This window comes from Lissotriton helveticus, chromosome 7 (genome assembly GCF_964261635.1).
Source record: "Lissotriton helveticus chromosome 7, aLisHel1.1, whole genome shotgun sequence".
NCBI classification, from domain to species: domain Eukaryota; kingdom Metazoa; phylum Chordata; class Amphibia; order Caudata; family Salamandridae; genus Lissotriton; species Lissotriton helveticus.
The window spans coordinates 1,913,967,343-1,913,994,861 of record NC_136068.1 but is presented as its reverse complement, the minus strand read 5'-3'; positions in this window follow the sequence as shown (position 1 = coordinate 1,913,994,861).

Below are 27,519 nucleotides of genomic sequence, written 5' to 3'. Positions count from 1 at the left end.
CTGATTCACATTTTATGCATTTGTCCATCTCTGAGTAACTTGAGAAGGTATTATCTCCTTCAAATATTTCGCCTTTTCCAAATCAGAACATGTCGGCCGGCAGTCATGTTAGTACTGAACAGCCAACAGCTGCAGATAGCCTGCAGAGCCACCAGATTCTTCCAGAAAGTGAGCCTCCTATTGTCGAAAAATGAAAAAGAGGTGACCAATGGGAAAAAATCCAAAGCCTAAGGGCAACAAAACACTTCGAATTTAGTCAATGAAAAATAGACTTTGTTACTTTTAAAGGGACATTACAGATTGCAGATGTATTTTTATCGATTTTATGGAATACTTTCTCTTGAATTTCTTTTTGTAAAGGTTTTAATTAACTACATACAATAAATATTTACTTACTTACTTACACAGGGGATCAAGTCTCGAATGAGGTATCTTGGGATCCACATAGCACAGAAAATAGAAGACATACCCAAGATTAACTGGATCAGGGTCTTCAAAGAGGTCTGTGGCTCGTTACTGCGGTGGTCAAACCTTCCTTTAAACATCTTTGGGAGGGTAAACCTCATAAAAATGATCATCCTGCCAAAAATACCTTTTCTATTTAACTCGATTCCATTATCCTTTAGTGTATCAGATATTGCAAAATTGCAGGGAAAAATTGGTTCTTTTGTTTGAAACACTAAGTCCCCTAGAATTGCGTGGAAAAAGCTTAGGAGAAGTTTAACTATGGGTGGTCTAGCCTTACCAGACGTACTTAATTACTGTCACGCATTCCATTTAAAAAATTTTTGAATTCTGGCCAACAAAATTGATCCGTCCTCATTGGACTTACTTTTCCATGCATTATTACACGATATCCCCCAGGGGCAGGAGTTTTTTCTTCTTAAATTTGGGGACCCCAAGTTCTATAAAAAGGTCAGGCTTAAGACCCTGGGTGCTGCATTAACAAATTGGATTTACATTAGGAAGAGTCTTAAAATTCCTTATTATACATGCCAGGCTCCAATCTGGGACTCTCCAGGCACCCCCGATTGCCTCAGAGATCAACTCTCCCAGCCATTGAAATTGGCAGGCATTCAATTCTGGGGCGATGAGCTGGGAGTCTCGCTCTGGCATAACGGGTGGTACGCACACGAGATTTAAGTACTATCAAGTGTTGGGGTGGTGGGCAACGCAGTCCTGGAGTCATGAAGAGGCGAGTCCAAGATTTAACTCGGTTTCCAGAAGGGTAGGTTGGAAACAGGAAATCTCATTTTGGTATTGGGCCCTTCTGGAGGATGGAGAGGTAGTGGAATCTGAACCTCAAAAACTTTGGGGCAGTGTCTTTGGCACCAATATTCTGAATTCTGGGGTCATCTGGGGTGACTCCTTCTCTATGCTACAGGCAGTAGTTAAACTAGCTGCTCTTAAGAGAAATCATCTTTACACTGCATATAGGGTTTATTGGACCCCGAGAAAACTAGCTAAAGTGACGGGGTCAGAATATCACTGCCCTAGATGTAAGCACCCTGCTGCAGACAATATCCACATGTTTGTAGACTGCCCGAAGATGGATGTATGACGTTACAACGCATACTTTTACATCGCATGCCTTTACAACGCGGTATTTACAACGAATACCTTTACGCATAGTGCTTTGGGGTGCTGGATAGTGAATAGTTTAATTTACTATTCTGTAGTATTCTTGCATCCTGTTTATGCTTTGCATATTATCTCCTTCTCTACCCCAGCTTGTGGAATGTTGCATCTATGATGTATTGTAGAATGTTGGGGCTCTGTAGGCTGGAGATGACAGTTATGATTGGGCTGAGCATCAAGCTAGATGTTCCTGGTGGGGCGTTATTACCATCTTAACTTCTTGATTACTAATAAACATCTCTACATCATCTTCTGTGTGGACATCATCACTACATATTCCAACTCCAGTCCCCGTGGACACTAGGGAAGGTGTTGGACAGTAAATTAAACTTATTCCCTATCCTAGAACGCCACCCAGCGCAATGCGTTGTAATGGTTTGCGTTGTAAAAGTTGCGTCGTAAAGACACCTTTATTGATCACATGCTAATGTCAACGATACTGCTGCCTTTTTTGGATTCGTTTGATATTGTTCCAAGCGAATTCAGTGACCATAACCCTTTAACAATCCATCTGAAGGGACCTTGGTTTACTAAGGAAAGACAGATATGTAACATTGGGAGGCTGGGTACCACAGATAGGAGGCGACGACTCAAATGGTCAATGGTGACTCCAGATTTATTGTATAAAAACATTGTAGACACTTGTACTGAGGATATTGTGAACTGCACTCAGGTGGGGGCAGACCCACGACGGGTTCTTACTGCTTATCAAAATCTGTCGGAGAAGGTGTCAGAACTGATGACGGTCCCATTAAAGACGAGTGTGGAAAAACGTGGGCCAAGATGGTTCAATCGTGATTGTTTTAAAGCTGCACGTAACCTCAGGCTAGCACTGGCAGCTACTCCGAGAGTACAGGATAATGTTAAATAGTGTCGCAGAGAATATAAGTCTATTCTTAAGTCTCATCAGGAGACATTAAGAATAGAAGCGTGGAACGAGTTACTTGACCCCTCTACCTTAAAATCAAGCACCAGGTTTTGGACAATAATAAAAAAACCATTCCTGGCAGAAGAACCGGGTAACGGTCTGGACTGTTGCATTACCTAGGAAGAGTGGGAACTGCACTTTAAACAATTGTACTCTTCTGGGTCACCCGTAACAATTGAGAAACTGCCTGATGCTAGGGGAGGTGGTATTAGGTTTACTAATGGAGAAGTTATGGAGGCCATTGAAGGGCTTACTGCTAAAAAAGCCCCAGGTCCTGACGGGATCCCTCCAGACCTGTATAGGTCTGACCCACACTTCTGGGCGCCCATCCTTGCTGCAGTATTTAATGCAGCTGCCAAAATGGGCTGTCCTACCTCCTGGGGAGTATCAACGATTGATCCCGTATTTAAAAAAGGAGATAAGGGCAGTCCACACTGCTACCGGCCAATTTCCTTAATTGACTCCATGGTCAAAATTATGGGGAGAATTCTACTACAGAGAATCACATGCTGGGCGACTGAAAATAACATCATGTCGATCTCTCAGTATGGTTTCTGTGGGGGGCGCTCCACCATAACTCAGTGCCTTAACCTCTTCCTTGTATTAAGCAAATATACCATTATACAGAGGGGGACTGTCCATCTTGCCTTCATGGACCTCTCTTCAGCCTTCGACTGTGTCAACAGGGGGGGGGGGGCTCTGGAGGTCCATGAGGGAGAAAGGTGTGGACACAGGGATAGTCGACTTCCTGGTGGACATGCACAGTAATACCAGTGCTAATGTCAGATATACTGTAAATGGGGACACCACTGGTAATTTTGACATTAAGAAGAGAGTGCGTCAGGGTTGTTTTCTTGCCCCCTTCCTTTTTAATTTGTATATTAATGATTTAGATGATTACCTACAGAAAGTACAGGCAGATTGCCCCAGAGTTGGCTGGCGGGGTATTCCAGTTCTTTTATACGCAGACGATGCGGTTTTAATTTCAAGAACGGAGAAAGGACTCCAGGCGCTTTTAAATGCTTTTAATACTTTCATGTCTGACCGCAATCTATTGGTCAACAACTCCAAATCATACATTATGCATGTTGGCCATAAACCTAAAAAGAATTTCATTTTTAAATTGGATGACGTCCCAATACCAGCCACAGAAACATTCTCATATCTTGGTGTCCTGTTTGATACCAAGCTTAGCTGGGGTCCCCACCTGGCTAAAAAGAAAGGTGAACTGGTAAGGGCTAATGCTTCTGTTTTTAACTTTGCGACAAAACTGGGTAAGAAGCCAACTAACGCAATGATTAAGCTTTACAATGCCAAATCGGTTGCTACAGCTGCATATGGTAGTGAAATTTGGGGATATGTGGCTGGAGAACAGCTGCAGGTTGCTGAAAACAATTTCCTAAAACATTTACTCTGTGTCCCCACCAGTACACCCAACATGGCAGTACATGAAGAACTGGGAATCCAATACCTAAGTGATATTTTTTCCTTAGGGCCCTTAACTTGTTGGATGAAACTGTGGTTAAACCAGGACATACCTCTAACCCATATGATTGTAAGAGATCTTATATCTCAGGACAAACACATGTGTGTCCCCTGGTTAAAATATCTGAAAACGTGCTTTTCCAGGCTAGGTCGCCTGAATTTGTTTGAAAATCCTAGCGGAATTGTAAAGGGGGATATAACAGCAATCAAACAAGCCTTCTATAAGGATAAGTTGGCCCAAAGGGAAAGTGAGGAGCTTATGAAACCAAGAATTAGGAAATATGTGATGTCGTAAAGGCACTGCGTGGTAAAAGTTGCGTTGTGAAGGATGTTTCCCCCCGAGGATTATCCACTATTGGATTGAAGTACAAAAATTTCTAGAAGATGTGCTCCACCAACAAGTAGAGGTCAACCCCAGGACAATTCTTCTTGGCCTTATAACAAATTATCGCCTGAACGATCCAGTTTCTAGAATTTGTCTTTTATGTTTTAATTTTGGCGAGGAGAGAGATCTGTAGGGCTTGTAAATCTGTAAACCCTCCAAATAATTGTGGAACGCCTGAAACACATTATTTTTACAAGTGAATATGATATGGCTTGCGATTGCACGAGTACAGATAAGATATGGGCGGCCCTAGTGGCCTGTCCAAACCAGTAAAGGTGGTCCTATGATTTTGTCTGGGAACTGTCTGTCCTTTTCTCCTAAGTAACATGTTGTCTCGCTGTTGGTGTGAACAGGAGTGGATCAAGGAAACAGTTTTGGCTTGGGGGAATGCCATCTCCCTATCTTGGTAGGCCTAATGCCAGGGTCGGTACAGGTTGGCCAGATGAGAAGGGATGGAGGAATACCATCAAGAGTGCCCAAAATGGTGTATGAGGACCAAAAAAAAAAAGAGATAAATAATAAATAACACATACAAAATACAGCAATATTTCTAGACACAGTAAGGTGCCAGTAAACGTTGTGATGAAGTAAAAAAAAACACACTGTTTGTTCTCTGACAGGGCTGTTTCGCTGTTCATCATTCCGATGACATGAGCGACATCAAAATAACAATTGTCCCCATGATATACAGTATTACTACATTAACAAATTCTCATGGTATACCTGATTTTTGATATGTTTTAATTTTTCAATCTTTTTTGGGTAATTTCTGTGCGGAATAAAGACATGTTGTCTATGAATTACTACATTGCCTTTCTAAGAGACGCCATGTGCCAGCAAGTTACATAAATATGTTATTGTCTGTCAGAGGTTACTCTTTTATTTTCGATCAAATGAGTGACATCAATTTGAGTGATAATAGCAGTAATGCAGACTGTATGAAGAAGTACTCAGAGAAACAATTGTGGAGCGGAGTGTGTAATATTAAAGAAACACATTTATATTCTCTGAGAAGGCTCCGCCTTTCATCCTTACGTCAACATGTGTAAGAGAGAATCAGTGAAATCTGAATGTCGTGGCGCACTGAAAACAGGAGCTGGGCCGGGTGGGTGTAACGGAGAGATCACACGGCCTCAAACTAAAGCGAGCTAAATAGGAACGGGTGGAAAGAAAAGCGGCTCCAGCCACAGCTGTCGCGCGATTAGACCGGCTCAGTACTGCAAAGGGATCTCGCGACCTCGCTTCACGGCAAGATTATTAGATAGCCGTGCATAACAAAATTAATGTGTGGCCTCCATATTAGACAATGCATGTCAGTATACTGGGCTTCAGTAATTGTGAAAAGAGTTCTCCTGAACAACCCATGAAACCACCGAAGTGGATGAAAACTGTAGTTGGGCAGTGCTGCTGCCTGAAAAAACGGAAGTGACATTTTGCTGCATCAACGATTTAGAAAGCAGCTAAGAAGAGTGACAGCACATTAAACCAATGAGGGAGCAGCAGGCGGGAGCAAAGTCCATTTACGGAATACTACAGGTCTTACAGACAGCGCATGCACCTGCCTAGGCTTGACCTAAAAATACTCCAAAAGAATAACAGTCAGTAACAGTGATTTGAAACAAGGGCGGTGCAACGCACTATATGAATTAAAACTTAATTTAATACTGTTCAAGATAATTATAATCTATTCACCAGGGTTTAAAAACTCTCTCAGAGCAGTATTTAAATTCTTGCCTTGCATATGTTTTTGTTATTATTAGTGTGACGATTTCGCTGTATACATGTGTTAAGTAAAGCGGGCTAAAATTACAAAGAAAGTATTTAAACTAACATTGAATAAAGTGTTTTTGTGGTTTAAAAAGAAATGTTAGCCGCTTATTAAAGTTGGAGTTAATCCCTATACCCAGTGCCTTTTTCCCCCTGACCCATTTCACATATGGAGGTAAATCAGGCAGCCTCTCTTGTAATCTACATATTGTTTGGACTTGATGTCTCCTGGTAGCAGAAAGAGGGAATGAGCAGTGTTTCCACGTTCAGCGCAGCGTCTCATGTGGCCACAAGGTGGCAGCCAAACCTTTCAGTTGGAGCGAGGGCCCTACACTAATTAGATGCTGAACTCTGCTCCTCAGTTTAATTTGGGAGCGCTTTCTGTTGTCCTTTGAACCTAATTTCCATGACTTCCGATGCTAAAAGGTAGTTAAGCAGGGGAAACACTGTCCATCTGCTACTGGACATAAACCAGAACCACTGCCCATGTTTTCCACCGGTGAGATGAATGGGTGTGCACATTAGATTATACTTTTGGTGAAACTGTGGACATTAGAGGCCGGTGCCAGAAGTTAGTATGGACAGAATGATGGGCCCCGGGGGAAGTAAGGTTCCAGACCAGTCTTCCCCCAGGGGTTTCGCGCAGGAAGGACAAAGCTGGGGTCAAGGGGTGGAGTTGGGGAGGGGTATAAGGATGCATGGGAGGAAGGTTCTTCCTCTTCCTGTATCCAGCACCATTCGGGAAGGGGGGGAAAGTTTAATTTGAGCGTAGTTTTGCGATTGAAGTAGGCCTGGGGAGTTATTGCAAGGCGGCCAGTTGGACGGCTGGTTGCTGCTCGGCGGCGGGACCGTAGGATTTCCCTGTCAGTGACGTGACTCACCGTTCTGCGATGTCTGCGGCGGAGGCTGTGCGGGAGGCCCTGCGCGTCCTAGGGCGAGCGGGTTGTTGGGCAGGCATGGGTCGGGATGTCCTGGACACCCCGGTCTGCGTTTGCGGGCATGGCAGAGCGGTGGTGGCTTGTGTAGCGGTCTAGTTGCGAAGAGATCGCAAGCCCACCCCGGAACAGACATCACACTATGTATCACTCTCTGAGCAGCTGGGTGGAGGGCAGCAGACCACCCTGACAGGGGTGTTGAGGACCCCTAGAGGGGGAGATGGGAGCAGGTTTCTTGGCAAGGGATGGACCTGGGAGGGTGACAGGTAGGGGCCCAGCCCACCGGCTCTTTTACCCAAGTGGGATGGTATGTCATTGGAGAATGTAGTATCCTGCATATTATGTGTATGCATATTTCCCACTACTCCATCTGTAGAACACTCTGGTGTGATGTCATTTGGAGTGTTGTTCTATGAAGCTGTCAGTTGGAGTAGGGCTGAGTGCCTAGCTGGGTGCTCCTGGTGGCTTCATAGAACAACACTCCAAATGACATCACACCAGAGTGTTCTACAGATGGAGTAGTGGGAAATATGCATACACATAATATGCAGGATACTACAGAGAACAAGATCAGGGCCCAGCAGAGGCGTATCCAAGAGACGGAGACCCGGTGGGGAGGAGCTTTGCAGAGCCAGGGAAAGAGGGCTCGGGGACAACTGGGCGGAGTGTCCCCCCCATACTCACATCAGAGGCGTAAGCTTGGGCTGACAAGGAGGCGCAGGCGGTAGACCCCAAAGGTAAGTGGGTGTGGGTGGAGGAGAGTAGCCACCCCCAGACGGGGGCAGGGATGGCCAGGATGGCTATGGGACCCAATGAAGCTTGGGCCCTTCCAGGTTGGAGCAGCCTGGTGGGGGGTTCCAAGCCGGCGGCAGTTGGCAACTTGGCGGGTGGCGGCGGGGTGCAAGACAGCCGAGACGCCGGCCAGAAGCATGTGAGGCCATCTCTAGATCAGATATGGACCTACAATGTCTGAGTCCATTCTTTGATATTGTAAGTGCACAGGGATGCCATAGACAGTACATGGGCTGGAAACCCGCCATTATGGGTTTCCTACCTTCAAGATGGCTTCACTGAAAGTACTGATGTTTGGTACCAAACAACTTGTCTTAATAAATCCCCACTGATGCCAGTGGTGGATGTATTCATAAATTCACCCAGAGGACCCCTCAGAAGGGCTCCTGAAAACCTACCGACTGCTAGTGTGTTGCTGACTGGTCCCAACCAGCCTGCCACCTCTAGACATGTTTCTGACCTTCTGGGGTGGGAGCCAGTGCTCACAGAGGCCAGGAACAATGCCTGTCCTGGGCAGAGGTAATTGGCACCTCCTCCAGGCTAGAAGAGCGAGCCAGAGTGAGAAGCTTCAAAGGAGGTGCCATCTTTGAAATGGAACCCTAGTCCCTGCTGCTATCAGCAGATTGGTACAAAAGGGGGTGGTGATGGAGGGAGCATCAGCATCAGCAGATGTCATACCCCTGTACTGACTGAACTTTTGAAGGAAGGACAGGCAGGACAATTAGTAAGAGTAGTAGGTGTGCCCACATACAGTCAGCCCCACCCCTAAAGTGATGCAGGCAATGTGGACCCCACGTTTCATTCCCCTCCATCTTGTTTTGGATGAGCCTATCAGGATTGTGGCAGTGCGTGCTCCCCTCTGGCAGGGGGTCATACAATGGGTATAGACAACCTAAAGGTAGATAGCCCATTAGCTATTACCTGTCACTCACCTTTAACACTCCTAAATTTAGAATTTAGGTGGCATCCCTTTACCCTGAACTTTAGATTCGAAGGACCAACAAGAACAAAGACAAAGACGAGCTGCTGAACATGAGAAACGACTGCCTGGACTGGATTTTGGCGTGAAACCCTGCCTATCTGGTCCTGCCATAGAGAGACCTCTAACACCCCCAGGGGCCCTCCAACACTTAACAAAACTACCTGAGAACTCTCTTGGAGTAGAGGAGCTATGCCCCTGCAACTGCAGTCACAAAACGTCAGAATATGAACTCTATACTTGCAGCTCCCTAGCCCCATCAATGGCGGCATCTGCCCCGGAGAAGGAACTTAAGCTCAAGAAGGTAATTTTTGCCTCCCTAATGGGGGGTATATTCTCAAGAACGTGTGATAACTACCGCAAGAGTAGTGTAACGGAACTTTCAACATCGTAGCCTATTGCAGGAAAATATCCCAGTGTCAACGTGGAATTCACAACAAGGCGGTACCATGCAATAGTCTGCCGAAACCCCGGACAATGTCCGCGATACAACCAATTCGATGGAGATAAAAACACAAACCACAACACAAAAAAACCTGCGATGGGCAAAAGCGTGATGAGGAAATCAGCGATAAGCAGCGCCAGGCCTGCAACATACACCTGGCAGGCGGGAAAAAACACCCTAAAAGTAGAAAAAACACCCAAATACAAACTGACCAACACCAAAGCACCATGAAGGCAGCCAGAGCAGGCACAGAGGACGAGCGCAACCCCACAAGCACCTCTGACGACCAGCCCGGGACCTCAGGGACATGGAAGGGCAAGGAGAAGAAGAAGAGGAAGACGAAGTTTAGTCCACAGGTGAACAGGATCATAGACACGTAGGTGATAGAACACCATCAACAACTGTTTGTCACCTCCAACGTGTTGTTGGGCACCAAAACTGGAATATGGCGGAACATCGTTAACAAGGTGAATGTCGTCGGAGAGCACAAGAGGACAGTGGACGTGGTAAAGAGGCGATGGAATGACATCAAGCGGAAGACCAAGAAGAAACTTGCAACCAACAAGAACGCAGCAATGCAGACTGTAGGTGGGGGCCCAGCGCCACAGCTCGTGCTGGATGACATAGAGGAACTGGTGTCGACAGTCATCAGTCTGAAGACTGTGGCCAGAGTCGGGGGAGCGGACACTGCTCGACAGGACACAACACAACTGCAACAGGGTGAGTAACCACCAGGTACTGGGGAGATGGGTTGAGATGGGCACAATGGCACACATGCACAATCAAGCAGAGCACAATGCACACCCACAATGACTCTCAGTCATCGCCCAGATCTACAGACTGTCACAATGCACAATGCCATGCTGTCTGAATGTCAACATACATGTGGACACATTGTAATACACCATCTCCCCTTGACATCGCAGGGGCACCATCAACACCTCCTGCAGAGCAGTCACGGCCACTCTTCACTGATCACGAGGAGGAAAACCCCAGCATCGACTCTCAGACATCATTGAACTCATCCGCCACTCACCTCCAGGAACAGGGCAGCCCACCCTACCCTCTACCCAAACCACCCAGCAGGAGGCATCCACAACCCCCGCACTCTCCCAAGACCCCCATGAACAACACATTGCCTTCCAACGCTGGGCGCTGGAGTGCCAGAGGGAGATAGCTGAGCAGGTGCAGGTGGGGTTCGTAATCATGGCAACCAAACTGGACGCCATTCTTTGGTGTGTAGGCCCGCTCCATGGTCTCCAACGAGCCCTGACAGACATTGCTGGAATCATGACTTGGAGAGAAGAACACCTGTCTGCTCAGAGTGGCTCCAGCGATACCAGCAGTGAGCTGGCACACATGCGGAGGCTCATGGAGGACATGGTGCGGATGGAGGCAGAAAGGATGGCAGCCACCGCTGCACATCAGTGGAATGTAGCTCGGATCTACCATGCCCTGCAGATCCTCATCATGGCATTGCTGCCACAAGGCATGGCAATGATGAATGCTGCTGCCCCCACACCATCTGCATCTCCGCCCCCTTTTGTGTCAGTGCCTCCCAGTGCGGCAGACCTATCCACTCCGGCACCTGATGTGTCGGTGGACACAGTGCGGTCGACAAGCCTCCTCCAGCCCCTGATGTGTCAGTGGCACACAGTGCCTCAGCAGGAGAGCAACACCCACAGGCGGGGCAGAGCACTCATCCGGGATGAGGATATGGATGGGCCTGTGATCAGACGGAGGCAGTAGCATTCATTTCCGCCACCTGGTCTGTTTCTGCTTGGTCCAGCACATTGCCCCATGTCCTTCCACTGACCCCGATACACTCAGATGCATTCACCTTGGACAGTGACATGGACTGCCATATCCTGTTTGATGACCAATGACATGGCAACCAGACTGTGGTCTGTACCCTTACTCTTCCGCAGTACTTGTCATCACCTAATGGACTCTGGCTGGCCCTCTACGGGCCCATATTGTGTAGTGTGCTAGGCATTGCCTTGTACCGCTCCAGCTGCAGAACTGCACTGGATGTGCAAAAAACATCCATTGACGCACTGCTGTGTCATGTCTTTCATCATTCATGTATGAATGTGTGGATGAATGTAGGCACAGTAATTTCCCTTGTGTCAATGATGCTCATGAAATGAAGTGAAATGAAAATTATATTTATATAGCGCATAGACTACCCTGAGGCCTTGCAGCGCTTTAACTGGAATCAAGAAGGCTACAGGATAGGGTGCTAACAGGCTCTTCCAAACAAGTGGGTTTTTTAAAACTTTCTGAATGCCAGCAGGTTATTATTCTCTTTAGGGTCAAGCGGGAGGGAATTCCATATTCTTGCGGCATTGTGTGAGAATGAGCGATCGCCCCAGCGAGCCTTGTTTATCTTAGTTGTGGTGGCCAGATGTAACGACTGGAGCGGAGAGCTCTGAGGGGGAGGTAGGGAGTGGCTAGAGGGTACAATATGGCTGTACCTGTTCTATTAATGGCTTTCTGGACAAGGCACATGGCTTTAAATTGTACCCTAGCTGCCACAGGAAGCCAGTGTAGCTTCATTAAGGCAGGTTTGGCCGACTGCCAGCGTGGAATTTGGAAAAGCAGTCGGGCAGCACAGTTTTGGGTGACCTGGAGTTTGTTGATCGCTGCCACCGGTGCTCCCAGGTAGAGAGCGTTGCCGTAATCCAGGTGAGAGAGTATCAGGGCCTGAACCATGACTCTCCTCGCCTGGAACGGAAGCAAAGGGAAAACTTTCCGGAGCATTCTCATCAGCCCAAAACAGGTAGATGCAGTTTTGGTGGCCTGGAAGGTGAAGTCCAGCGATTTATCTAGCCAGACTCCCAGGCTTTTTATCTGAGGCTTGGGGGAGGGAAGTGGACCTAGACACGTAGGCCAGACGGAGGCCAGAATGGTAGGTGAAGGGTTGCCTAGTAGCATGATTTCCGTCTTTTCCCCATTTAGTCTGAGGCAGGAGGATTCCATCTATCTGGCCACTGCCTCTAGACATGGGCTCAGAGTGCTAGACGACCCCTCAGCGTGGTTCAGTGAAACCACCAGCTGAGTGTCGTCTGCGTAGGTGACAATACGCACGCAAAATGGATGGACTATCTCTGCTAGAGGCCTCATGTAGACATTAAAAAGTGTGGGGCTCAGGGCGGAGCCCTGAGGAACCCCACAGCTGAGTGGCTGTTTGGTGGATACAGCCTCCCCCTCAAACACCTGACGAAGTGCTCATTCAGGAAGGAGGTGAGCCATGCCAGGGCCGCGCCCGACACTCCCATGCCATTGAGTCGATGTAATAGAGTGGCATGGTTAACCGTGTCAAACGCGGCACTGAGATCTAATGGTATGATGGCTGCTTTCCCTCCCTGGTCCAGCACAGTTCTTGTTTCTTCGGTCACTGCTAGCAAGGCTGTCTCAGTCCCATGTTGGGGACGGAATCCCGTCTGGGAAGCACATAGCAGATTGTTGGATTCTAAATAATCTACTAGGATGTTATTAATGTGCTTTTCTAGCAGTTTGCTCATCCAGGGTAACAAGGAGATGGGGCGGAAATTAGCTAGGTTGCTTTGGTCCTTGACCATTGCACATTTCCAGGATGTCGGAACTGTGCTCGAGGTGATTGAGGTGTTAAGAACATCAAGAATAACTGGACGGATTAAATCAATGACCGAGGTGAGGAACTGTGGCGGTGCTGGGTCTCTGGGGGATTCTGAGGTGACTTTAGAAATTATTTTATCTAAGGAGACAGAATCTAGGAGATTGAATTTTTCCAGCGTAAAGGGGACTGATGTGCTGGTGTTCACTAATGTAGCAGCATCAGATTCAGTTCTGTCAGAGGCAAAAGATGAATAGATGGTCTGGATCTTCTGAAAGAAAAAAGTTGCCAGATTATTGCAACAAGCAGGTGCCCCGTCTAGTGGCATTCGCTCTGGGGGAGGGGAGATCAGCGATTTGGCTATCAGAAAAATTTCCTTAGGAGCATTTGCGGGCAAGTTAATTTTTGTTTCGTAAAGCTGGGATTCGGCCGACTTAATTTCCGTTTTATAAAGCCTAAATGCGGCTCTATACTCTGCCTTTTTATGCTGTGAGCGATCTTGTCTCCATATCCTTTCCAACTTACGGCATGATTGTTTCATGTCCCTTAATCTAGAAGTATACCTGGGGGCTACTTTTTGCCTTTTTATGGAATGCAGGGGTTCCTTCGGGAGGACTAGGTCAAGAGAGTTATTAATCCAGTTATCAAAGTTAGTACTGGCTGTGTTAGGATTAGAGGCTTTCAAAAGGTTTGAGTTCAACAAGCGCAGATTCCCATTCGGTGGAGGGAAGTTTTGACCATTTCCTACCCCAATGTTTTTTAGGTTCTTGCACGGGGGGAATTTTCTGTTACCCAGGTGAAGGGAATAAGATAATGGTCGGTCCAGGGCAGTGGCACAGGCGACTCAGTGTTGTCAAGGTTGCTATAGACATGATCTAAAAGATTACCTATATTATGTGTTGGAAGGAATCCCTTTTGGGCCAGATCAATCGCTTGAAAGCTCAGCCGGAGACTGTTGGCTGCGGGGTCAAGCGGATCATCTAAATGCAAATTTAGATCACCCAGCGCTGTGAAATTCGCCAAGGTGAGCACTAAGTTGGCGACTAGGTCAGCCATGTTAGAGACAAACTGACCTGGCGGTCCAGGTGGTCGATAAACCAGAAGGCCTGTGAAAGGGTTGGTAGAGGATAATTGAGCAGTGTGAGCCGGCACTGACAGCGTGTGGAGCATTTTTAATTGAGAGTCTGGCGCTGGTGCGGTTGACTGAATAACCGTCCAGCGTAACTATCTTTTATCTTGTGTAGCGCTTCGGTGCTATTTCTTTTTTTAAAAACATCTAATGGGGGGTGAATTTGTGTGCTGATGTAATACACTTGGTCTGCACTTGGTACCCACCTGATTCGGTCCCCGGTCCGTCACGGCGATTTTGTGCCGATTGAACGGAGGGACGCGACTCCTCCCCCTTGCTGCCTACATAGGTGCCTGTTACTTCTGCCGCGCTGGTGTGAGCAGTGTGAGCCGGCGCTGACAGCGTGTGGAGCATTTTTAATTGAGAGTCTGGCGCTGGTGCGGTTGACTGAATAACCGTCCAGCGTAACTATCTTTATCTTGTGTAGCGCTTCGGTGCTATTTCTATTTTTAAAAACGTCTAATGGGGGTGAATTTGTGTGCTGATGTAATAGACTTGGTCTGCACTTGGTACCCACCTGATTCGGTCCCCGGTCCGTCACGGCGATTTTGCGCCGATTGAACGGAGGGACGTGACTCCTCCCCCTTACTACGTCACTTCCTCGACTTCCTACTTCAGGTGATGGTGACTTGACCGCGCAGCGGGCCCGCCGACAACGCGCCAAAGGCAAACACGTCTGCGCCCATCCGCGGCCAGATGGGGACAGGGGCAATGACCCCTGGACGAAATGGGGCAATAATACGGTGGAGCGCGCAACAACTTCGTGCCCTCTGTCCCACTGTTGCTAAAGCTTGTCTCCATGGCCTGAAAGCGGAAGAAGATAACAGCTGTAAAGTGTGCCAGTTTAACGGATGTATGACGTTACAACGCATACTTTTACAACGACTACCATTACCACGCAATTTTTACAACGCAGGAACCATTACAACGAAGTACCATTACAACGCTGGTATTTACAACGCAGGTGCCTTTACAACGCATACCATTACAACGTAAATATTAGTAAGTATATAATATTTTTTTTAATGTAAATTAATTAAATTTAATTTAATTTAATTTAATTAATTTAATTAATTTAATTTAATTTAATTTATTTTAATTTATTTAATTTAATTTAATGTAATTTATTTAATGTAAATAATTTAATTTAATTAATTCAATTTAATTTAATGTAATTTAATATAATTAAGTAATTTTAATTTAATTTAATTATTTAATGTAGTGTAATATAATTATTTTAATTAATTTAATTTAATTAATTTAATTAATTTAATTTAATTAATTTAATTAATTTAATTTAATTTATTTTAATTAAATTAATTTAATTTAATTAATTTAATGTAATTTAATATAATTAATTTAATTCATTTAATTTAATTAATTTAATTAATTTAATTAATTTAATTTAATTTAATTAATTTAATTTATCCTGTACCCCTTTACCCAAAAAACCCCAAACTGACCCTGAACCCTAAAAATACCCCTTTACCCTAAAACTGAAAACTGACCCTGAACCCTAAAAATACCCCTTTACCCAAAAACTGAAAACTGACCCTGAACCCTAAACATACCCCTTTACCCAAAAACTGAAAACTGACCCTGAACCCTAAAAATACCCTTTTACCCAAAAACTGAAAACTGACCCTGAACCCTAAAAATACCCCTTTTCCCAAAAACTGAAAACTGACCCTGAACCCTAAAAATACCCCTTTACCCAAAAACTGAAAACTGACCCTGAACCCTAAAAATACCCCTTTACCCAAAAACTGTAAACTGACCCTGAACCCTAAAAATACCCCTTTACCCAAAAACTGAAAACTGACCCTGAACCCTAAAAATACCCCTTTACCCAAAAACTGAAAACTGACCCTGAACCCTAAAAATACCCCTTTACCCAAAAACTATAATACTATACAAACTATATACTTACCAATACTTACGTTGTAATGGTATGCGTTGTAAAGGTACCTGCGTTGTAAAAACATGCGTTGTAAAAACATGCGTTGTAATAGTTTTTGCGTTGTAAAAATCTCGTTGTAATGGTAGTTCGTTGTAAAAGTTGCGTTGTTTCCCAGTTTAACTGGCACACTAGAGTCACGCATAAGGCTGAGGGCACTAGGCTCATATGTGGGCTACTGAATACCAGATCTATGCGGAAGCATAATCTGGACATATACGATCTGCTCACAGATATGAAACTCAACCTCTTATTCCTCACTGAGACATGGCTTGACTCCAACTCAGAGCCGGATGTAGTCGCTTCTCTCCCGGCCGGCTATACTATGACGAGGTTGGACAGAGCCTTGGGTAGAGGTGGTGGGATTGCAATAGTATCTAAGCTGCCATTATGTTGTCAACTCAAACCACTCTCCATCACTGACAGTGAGACAGGAGCCTTTTCCATTAAGGTCGACGCTGGTAAGACGGTAAAGGGCTTCCTGGTCTACCGCTCTCCAGGTCCATTCAATTGCTTTACTACCAGCTTGATTGAAGGTATTACGGAAGCAGCCCTGCGTAGGGATACGTTTCTGCTATTAGGTGACCTAAACATCCATTTGGATGACCCACTGGACAAAGGAGCCACTGACTTCTGTCAGGAACTACAATCTTTCCAATTACACATTAGATCCAAGGCCCCTACCCATCAAAAGGGCCATTTATTGGACCCTATCTTTGCCAACTGGGATGAAGTTAAGGCTCCCGTCCCAATTCCCTGGTCCGACCACTTCTTAGTGCCTTTTGTAATAAATATCCCTGCTAGCAATATTCAAAAGCGAACTAATCCGAAATACTCGAGCCGTAAATGGGCTGCTATTTCTAAAGTCAAGTTCGATATTGCGCTGATTAAAGGTGCCAGACCAGGAGGTGAGGATGCTGATACCGCATCAGATAGACTGGAAGGTCGCATCAATAATGCTTTGGATGACATAGCCCCTCTTTGTCATAAAAATCCCTGTAGTAGACCCCAGAAATCCGCTCAATGGTTTAGCGATGAGCTTCGCCAAGCTAAGGCGGAATGTAAACTACTTGAAAGACGGTGGAGGGTGGCTTATCTTGATCAAGCAAAAAAGAAGTATAAAGATAAACTGAGAGACTATCATAGCTTGATTAGGCGTGCCAAAACAACCTATTTTTCAGGCAGGATAGGGGATGCTAAAAATTCTACCAAGGAGTTATTTAAGATTTATAAAGAAATCTCTCTCTATGGTTCACCTGTTGACCCGTCCAGTGTCTCAGAGGAATCATGTAATCGCATCGCTGCTTTTTTTTCTGAAAAGGTGGCTACCATCTACTCCACTTTCTCAGGAGGAAAGAGAAGGGGATCAGAGTTTAGAGAGAGTAAATTAGAGGATGTGGGTGTCAATAGGATGGAGAACTTTCTCACCCCACCCCCTGACGGTCTTCGGCAGATATGCTGCTCCATCAAGTCAGGATCCCCTCGTGATCCGGCTTCACCGAAATTACTTGCCGGGAGTATCGAGATCCTTGAGCCTTATACTAGGGATGTTTTGGATCTATCATTTAGATCCAATACAGTGCCTAAAAGCTGGAAGCAGGCTGTAGTACTTCCGCTTCAAAAAAAGCCTAATCTATGTTGGGATAGGCTAGATAATCTTCGCCCTATCTCACTCCTCCCCTACCTGGCCAAAGTGGCAGAAAAGGTGGCCAATCTTCAGCTAATGGCATATGTGGAGAAAGCCAATCTGCTCCATCCAACTCAGTTTGGCTTTCGCTCACGCCACTCCACTGAGTCGGTGTTGCTTATGGCCACTGAGACCATCAGGCAAGGGGTAGATGAGGGACAGACAATGGCCCTCATTCTACTTGACCTAAGTGCAGCTTTCGACACTGTAGCACATTTCACCTTGCTGCAGTGTCTGAACAAGGGTGGAATCACAGGGTCAGCGCTGAGGTGGATCCAATCTTTTCGGTCCGACAGGGGCTTCCAGGTTAGACAGGGAGAACATTACTCTCGTATGTTCAATCTTGATCAAGGGGTTCCTCAGGGCTCTGCCCTGAGCCCTACCCTGTTTAACCTATATGCTTCCCCGTAGCCAATATTGTGGAAAGCCATGGCATCCAACTAGTGTCATATGCCGATGACACACAGCTGGTCATCTCGCTGTCACGGGCACCCGATGTTGTGGCATCCAGCTTAAGTGCTTGCATGCAGGAGCTTGCCTCCTGGATGTCTAACAACTGCCTGAAGCTGAATGGCACCAAAACTGAGGTGCTCGTGGTGGGGGGTGGTCCAGATGTGTGGTCCTCGGCATGGTGGCCAGCATGCCTAGGCACCACTCCAGTGCCCTGTCGGCAGGCTAAAAACCTTGGGGGTGATGTTTGACTCTGACCTATCGTTTACTCCCCAGATTGATCGAGTGGTTGGGATGTGCTTCGGTATACTCAAGAGTCTGCGGAAGATCCTGGACCTGCTCCCCGTTGGTGCCAGGCAGACTCTGGTGCATGCCCTGGTGACAATGCGATTAGACTACTCCAACCTCCTCTATCTGGGAACCACGGTTAGAAGTCTCAATCGTCTCCAGGTGCTACAGAATGCCACAGCACGGCTGGTGCTGAGGCTTCCGAGAAGAACGGCTTCTAAAACGGCTCTGAAGACCCTCCATTGGATAACTGTCAGGGAAAGGATCACCTTTAAAGCACTTTGCATGTGTCATCGCATCATCGGCGGCAGGGCTCCCGATCCCCTGCATAGCCTGATCACTCCCTATAGACCTGAGCGGATGCTTAGATTCTCCGGCACTGGACTGGTAGCTGTCCCCAAAATTTACAAAGCCCGTACGGGTGGCAGATCTTTCAGGCTCCTTGCAGCCAAGAGCTGGAATATGCTTCCGCTGGAGCTGCGTCTTGAACCCTCTGAGGCCAAGTTCCGCAGAGCTCTCAAAACTCACCTGTTCCGGTCAGTACTGATGTAACCTCCCTGTCAGGCCACCTCATACTCTCTCACCTAGCGCGGGGACACACCGGTGCGCGTAACCAGGCGCTTTACAAACTTCCACAATAATAATAATAATAATTCTAATGAAAACAATAGACTTTCACAGACTGATGTAATAGTGGGGGTGATACGACATTTGTACTGCTCTCTATAGAGGATGGCTAGACCACCTCCTCTACCCGTGTTTCGGTCAGATCTCTTTATGGTATAGCCTTGTGGGGTTGCCCATACTGTGGTTGGGTCGGCTTCCAGATGGAGCCAAGTCTCTGTTAGAAAGAGGACATCGGGCTTGTGCTCTTCTATTAGAAGGGCCAGCTCTGTCTGGTGTTTGGGCATCGATCTACAGTTGAGGAGGATCATCTTCCAGGTGCTATAGGTGGCATGTCTCCCTATGGTTTTAAACAGTGGTTCCCAATTGCAGTAATTACAACTGCCCTTAATGCCCAGAGGGCGCATAGAGTGCAGACATTTGGGGTTACCAGCTGTTCTTAGTTCGTATAAGGATGAGGAGTCATAGGTGATTAAATTACCGGCCATATTGCCAGGGATCAAGGGATCTGGGAGCGGCTGGGCGCGGACTGGTGCAGACTGGCTTCTCTTAGGCGCCTCTTCGGCGCTTCTATGGCGCTCCCGCTGCGCGTCACCGCTGCGCGGTGACGACAGCGGCCTAAATAGATTGGGCTTGTGGAAAGACTGGAGCGTCACCCTGCCAAGATGGCCGCCCGCTAATGGCACCACCAGGAAGTGCAAAGCACTCTATTCTCCCTCCACAACAATCAGCATTAATCGCTGCGGTGGAACGGGGAGTCAGCGCACAATTTACAAGTGACAAAGAACAATTTTAAAATGTACGTGGTTTAAAAACACTTGCAGCAGTAATCACAATGTTTACACCCAAGCGCTAGCGCAGTAATGATCGAGGTTCCAATTCTAGATCGTGCGCGTCGGCGCTGTGAGTCTTAAGTAGTCAGGGCTCGCGGAAAGACTGGAGCTTCACCCTGCCAAGATGGCCGCCCGCTAATGGCACCACCAGGAAGTGCAAAGCGCTCTATTCTCCCTCCACAACAATCAGCATTAATCGCTGGGGTGGAACGGGGAGTCAGCGCACAATTACAAGTGACAAAGAACAATTTTAAAAGGTACATGGGATGCCAGTGAGTGGGTGCTACATTGCATTTTGTGTACCGGGTCCCATGGTCACTACAACAGGGACACAGAGCCCATGAGTCATTGTTGCAAGCCCTGCGCTGGTCTGGCATACGGCAGTCCAGACCGCCCTGCTAACGCTCCGAGGGGGGCCCTCATTGCCACCCGTTGAAGGCGTACTCGCTGGTGGTGTGCAGGTCACTGGTCTAGTTGTCAGCATTTCACAGCCACTCCCTGAGGGCAGGTTTGCACGCACACCACACCCATCTGGCACAGGCGTCACAGACCATGTGACTCCGCCAATATAAGGGGCCGACAACGACACATTCCACTCTGCCGGTGGTGACTGAATGACAGACGCTCCAAGGTTCTCAATCATAAAGGGCTCATGAGTTGTTGCGCACAGGGTTAGTGGCACCCGAGGCCTTGCGGCCAGCACGGGCTTCTCATCACGTGGTGCTGACTGGGGTTGGACAGGGTTAGTGGCCCTTGTGACCTCTACACCCTATTAAGTGCCCTCGGACTTACCTACAAGTCCCTCTGCGCAGCCTGTTTTTAAATGCTCCCACTTCTTCCTAGCGCACCAGCTACTTGCTCTCTCAGCATCCTGATCCCGATCTAATCTGGGAGGCTCCGAATTTCTACTGGTGAAACTTTGGACTTGGCTCCCACAACTCCAATTACCGAGATGAATCCCTGAATCCTACTGCACTGTGATTTATTGCATATTGGTTTTCCATAGGATAACATTGTGTGTAATTGCGCACCACTCTACTGTAACTGTTTAACTTTGCTAAACTGCTATTGTACTGAATACTTGCCTTTAAACGAAGTTCTTGGTTAAAAATATATATAACAATACTTGTTATTTTACTACAATTGGTCTCTGATTCATTCTTGAGTGTGTGTCTCATTTATTGCCTCTTTGAATACAACAATGCTTAGCACTACCCTCTGATAAGCCTAACTGCTGGACCACACTACCACAAATAGAGCATTAGTATTATCTTTGTTGCTTCTATCAACCAGTAAGAGAACCACAGGACTCTGCACAGTGTACTTCATTTTAGTGCACAATATGTAGAACCAGCTTCCTGCACAGTCAACTCCATGAGATACCAAGACGTTCAGGATGTGTATAAATAAATAATCCAGGATATGATGCACAGTCACCATGGGGTGCTTGTCACCCACACACCCAGTTGTCCTCACATGAAAACAACTTGTTCACCATCCGAGCTGTCCTGTAACCCAGCACGCAACCCAAAGATTGCCACTTAGCATGTACCATTGCCAAAGGGAAATGTCTGTCTAAACCTGGTGCTGCCCTGTCTCAATAAGTGGTCCATCTCTTGCATTTAAGAGTTTTGAATCATAGCTTGTGATGCATTGGACTCTCCTGAATGCATACAATTGTCATGCAAGGTTCAACATAATGTTTTGACAGTTGGTTTTACAATTCAGTCAAGTAACTTACGCAAGTGTTGTAAAACATCATGGGGCATATTAGCAAAGGCACTATCGCTGCTTTAGCTGGACTTTTTCCTGCTAAAGCGGCGATAATTTTATCGCCCTATTAGCAAGCAGTCGCTAACAGCAGTTAGCGACAGCTCTTAGGCGATAGCGACCGGTTTGGGGCCCACTTTGCATGTTAGCGATATTTATCGCTAATGACATGCAAAGTGGGCGTACCCAACATGTTAGGGACTGAAAGCAGTCGCTAACATGTTGGGCTTAGCAAGGCAGGCGAAGCGCTAAAAAAATTCACGCTAAGCGCAAATATTGCCAGAACCTAACGCCTGCCCAGACCATGAATTAACCTGTTTATCCAATTGGAGGTGGATAATCAGGTTAAGTCCCCATTGGCGTTAATGCCTGAATATTGCTGGATTTCCAGCCATATTCAGGCATTGAGCCGCTATCGCCGGACATTTTATTGCATTCGAGATAAACGTTGCTAATAGCACATTATCTCTGCGATAATATCCGGCAATAGGTGGCGATAAAAAAAATGCGCTAAGTGCATTTAGCGATAAATATCGCTATTTGTTGCTAATATGCCCCTATATTTCTTTGAACTTTCAGTAACTGTAACAGGACATGCCATGACACAGTGAACAGAATACTTTTGTTTTATAAAGCTGCATTTTCCACTATTTCATGATTCACTCACAGTATAATTATTCCATTGCGTGATGAAAAGAAGTTAGAATGTTTTTGACTGCAAATGCTCAAAATGTACAGCTTGGAACAATAGAACGAATACTGTTTGCTGTGCAATTAAGAGCCTGTAGCTGATAATTGCTTGTTTGTCTGTGTGCTGCCAGATGTATCAGTAGGTTCCATTGATGTCTGTCTGGTCCGCTCACACGAGACTTGTCTCATGTCAAGCCTTGAGGGAGCGACGTTTAGGATTTAAAAGGCTCTGCTTTTGCATTCTAAGAAGATATCAGACCAAAGGGGCAGGAGCCGTGTGTGTGAAGGTAGGTAAAACGAAGAAACATGTCCTCGCTGTTTGGAGATCTCTGAAATAACTCAGAGCATCTCACAGGTGGGCACAGGTTATGGTACATGAAACAATCAAGGGCTTCTAAACCGCGCTACTTACCCGTGAGAGTCTTAAGGTGCTGGGGAAGGGGGGGTGCAGTTCCGGATCAGTCGAAGAGCCAGGTCTTGAGGTTCTTTCTGAAGGTGTGCAGGGTGGGGGAGGGTCTGATGTTGACTGGGTGTTTGTTCCATATCTTTGCTGCGACGTAGAAGGCTCTTCTGCCTGCTCTGGTTCTGCGGATGCGTGGGGTCTCTGCCAGGGCGAGGTCAGCAGAGCGGAGGTTCCTTTTGGGTATGTGGAAGTAGACTCTCTCGTTGAGGTATTTGGGTCCGATGTTGTGGAGGGATTTGTCGGCGTGGGTGAGTAGCTTGAAGGTTACTCTCTTCTCGATGGGGAGCCAGTGGAGGTCTCGTAGGTGCTGGGTCATGTGCTCATGTTGTGCAGTTCCGAGGACGAGTCTGGCTGAGGTGTTCTGGATGGTTTGGAGCTTGTGTAGCAGGGTTTTCTTGATTCCGGCGTAGAGTGCGTTACCGTAGTCCAGTCTGCTGGTTATGAGTGCGTTGGTGACGTTTTTCTGCATTCGGGTGGGATCCACTTGAAAGTCTTGCGGAGGATGCGGAGGGAGTTGAAGCAGGTGGAGGTGATGGCGTTGATCTGGTGGGTCAAGGTGAGAAAGGAGTCTAGAATGATGCTGAGGTTCCAGGTGTGGTCCGTCGGGGTGGGTGGGTTTCCAAGGGCCACCAGGAGCTGTCCCACCCCATGGGGGAAGGTCTGAGGACGAGGACCTCTGTCTTCTTCAAATTCAGTTTTAGGCAGCTGTCCCACATCTAGGCTGCAAAGTTTTTCATTTGTTCTTGGAAGCTGAGTCTGGTTTCTTAGGGGTTCTTTGAGAGAAGAGGATGAGCTGGGTATCGTTGGCGTAAGATACTATGCTGAGCCCAGATGATGGTGGCGAAGGGAGCCAGTGAGACAGTGTCGAAGGCTGCAGAGAGGTCTAGTAGGATGAGGCCCGCAGTGTGGCTCTGGTCGAATAGCATGCGGATACCATCGGTGGCGGTGAGGAGGGCAGTCTTGGTGTTGTGGTTGCTGCGAAATCTGGACTGGGAGGAGTCGAGGATGGCGTTCTCTTCGATGAAGGTGGTCAGCTGGGCATTGAAGAATCTCTCTGTGACTTTGGCTGAGGAGGGAAGGAGTGAGATAGGCCAGCAGTTTTTCAGGTCCGTCGGTTCGGCCGAGGGTTTCTTGAGCAGGGGTTTGACTTCTGCCTGCTTCCAGTCGTAGGGGAAGATGCCAGATTCGAGGGAGGCGTTGATGGTCCAACCTAGTTCGGGTGCTATGGCGGCGGCGGCGGCTCTGTGATAGATGTGCGGTGGACACGGGGTAGTGGGGGCTACTGAGTGGGTGTTCTTCATGGTCGTGGCAGTGTCTTCAGTGGTGGCAGGTTTCCAGGTGGTGATGGTTGGCTGGTTGGCAGTGGTGGAAAGGGGGGTGGTGTGCGGTGTCTGTTCGCTGAAGTTGTCATAGAGGGCCTTGATTTTCATGTGGAAGTAGGAGCTGAGCTTGTTGCAGAGGTCCTGAGATGGTGAGACATCCGTGGCTTCGCAGGGGGGTTTGGTGAACTGCTGTATGATGTTGAAGAGTTCTTTTGCGTTACTTGCGTTGGTGTGGATTTTGTGTTTGATAAAGATCTGCTTGGTGGCTCTTATGCGCTGATGTTATTTATTCATGGCGTTTCTGTAGTTGTTCTGGTCTTCTGTGGTTTTCCTGTTCTGCCAGAGTTGTTCGAGGTGTCTGCAGGAGCGCCTGGCTTCTTGGAGGTTGTGGTGAACCAGGCGGCCTTAATGGGGTGTTGTTTGATGTGGTGGCAGAGGGATGCGAGCTTGTCAGCGCAGCTGGCAATCCAGTGGTGTAGTTCTTTGGCTGCTAAGTTGGTGTCAGTCATGGTGGAGGGGGGATCGTGTAAGAGGGTGGTGTTGAGGTGTTCCTCTGTGATCTTGCTCCAGCACCTTCGTAGCGGGCATGGAGCGGGTTTGGGTGCGGTGGTGGTGGTGAAGGTGAAGGTGAACTGTACGCAGTGGTGGTCTGTCCAGAGGGGCTGCGTGATGTGGCTGAAGTGGATGTTAGTCACTCCTGCGAAGATGATGTCGAGGGTGTGTCTGGCTCTGTGGGGGTGGGTGATGACAAGCTGCTTCAGTCCGAGGTTGACTAGGTTGTCAAGGAGGGTGGTGGAGTCAGGGTCGCTGCGGTTGTCGAGGTGGAAGTTCAGGTCTCTGATGAGAATATAGTCTGTGGAGGCGATGGTGTGGGTTGCGACAAGGTCGACAATGGTGGTGGTGGAGGCTGCGCAAGTGCCAGGGGGTCTGTAGACGAGGGTCCCGCGCAGCATGGTTCTGGGGCTGGTTTGGATCTGGAAGTGTAGGTGCTATGTTTTGGAGAGGGGGTTGTTCGTGCTGGAGGTGGAGAGTCGGAGGGAGCTCTTGTGTGCGATGGCGATTCCTCCTCCTGGGTGGTGGGTGCGGTCCTCGAATGTCACGCAGAAGTACACTGACATTATGAAAATGTCTCACGTAAGTAATCTGAAAGCTCGGCAGCTAAAAAGGTGTTCATTTTTTACATTTATTTAGTTCTTCATAAACGAACCTGCCACTGACTGGGCTCGTCGGACACTTTAACTTTTTCGCTGCTGTGCAAATTTGGCCGCGGCACGGGCAGGGCTAGGGGGTGGGCGTGGCGCTCCCTTACTCATGACGGCTCCACGTCGTCATGAGTGACGGGTGGCATGTGCTCATGGCGGCGTGGAGCTGTCATGACCCCGCCCACTCACTAATTCACCCGCAAAGGCGGGGAATTAGTGCGGCGTAGGTGGAGTGTGGGCGGGCGGCATTTGCATGACACCTCCACTCCGTCATGAGTACATGCCGCCCATGGCTCATGACGGTGTGGAGCCGTCATGAGCATGGAAAGGGTTAAACAATTATAGTTGGAATTTGTTACAACCTTGCTTCCCACCCTACATCCTTCTGTCACAGCCCCCTCACCCACAGCATGAACCAGGCTTCGCCTTAGGTGCTGTTGGTTTGTGTGTAGTATTTGACACTGTGTATAATGTTCAGAGATCATGGTAGATGTGTCCACGTTTAAAGGTTTGTGTTCTTTTAACACCGCAAGGGAATGTCTGTGGAGAAAACACTGAAATAGGTGCATAAATCTTTAAGTTTAACCAGTGGTTAATTTCTGAAAAAATAAGTGCAAGGGCTCTCGTCAAGAGCCAGCCTGCAGCAGCCCATTGCTCCTATTACGCTGCCTATAACAGCACTAATTATTAACCATAAAACCTTACAAGACGGGAGATGATGTGGCATAATGACCAGAGCTGCCGACTTTGGAGCTGTCAAACCAGGTTTGAGTCTCGCGTATGCTCAATCAACATCCTGTGATTTCTGTGCAGCCTAGGCACAGAAAGAATGGGGACTACAGATTCTGCAGAGCCAAATACAGAGTCTGTCAATTTTGTTTAGCCCCTTACTATACTGTATTTAGTGTAAAGCATAGTAAGGAAACACATAGGGCCCAATTCCTATCTCGTTTGAAAAGCATCAGTTCAGGAATGCTTTCCGTATGACTTGGATCAGGAGAGTCCGACCGAACAAGTACGATGCATCCGTATGCATCTGGATACGATTCGGTCAGACTCACATTGACTTCAATGGGAGCCTGTGTTTCGAACATGAACACAGGCTCCCATTGAAGAATGGGGTCGGTGGGGAAAACCTTGCACCCTGGGGTTTCCACCAGGAGGTGCATGCAATACGGTGCCTGCCACACTGGGCATGGTTGGAAAGGGGGAGACCCATGGGTATATCCACGGGCCTGATTTGGAGGGCCCTGGGTGAAGGGGGCCTGCTCTGGGCCCCAACAGACCAATCACGGCAGCCGTTTCATTCCAGGCAAACTGATCTGGAAAGGCCGTCCAAATCGGTTATCATACTCGCTTGTTTGGAAACCAAGTTCTTAGACCTGTACGAATCAGCTGCGGAAAGGCTCGACCTGTCCGAATAGCTTTCAGAACAGATTGGGTCAGCCCGAATGGTTTCTAGGCATCAAACTTAGTCATTCAGAACTGGGAACGAGTCGTCAGTTACAAGGGCTCTGTAGCAGATTCTGCAAACCTGAATCGAATTCTCAGCCCTTCCGACCAACATCAGAGTTTCCCCATAGTGTACAGAGCTCTGAATAGTAAAAATAGCCTAAACAAGTATGTGGTATGCATTGGGAATGTTTTACTTAGAGTGAACACCACCAGCTTACAGCAAACACGTTCCACTTTTGTCCACCATTGCATGTTGCACTGTACACCGATGAAGTTGAAATTAATGTGTATAAATCTATGCACATAATTTTCAACTATTTCACTGTCCAGTGTAATGTCAAGTGATAGCCAGGAAGACCAATTGTTTTCTGCAACCCACTTGTTTATTCAAAAGTAAAACATATACAGGTGATCCCAAAAACTGACCACAAAATATTTTATGACATATTATCCCTGCAGACATGCTTGCACCTGAATAATGAAGGCATCTGCATGTCACAAGTTTGAGCCAGGGCTGGATTGGGAACCCCAAGCAGCCCTGGCAATTTTGCGGTCCAGCTCCTGCCTGGCCCCGGGAGGCTGAAAACGCTTGCTTGCTGCTTTTGTTCCTGGGGCGGATATTGCAGCACAGCTGCACAACTGGCCCCCAGGAACAAAACCTGCCTCCACCACTGCAATTACGCCCCCCACCCTTTCA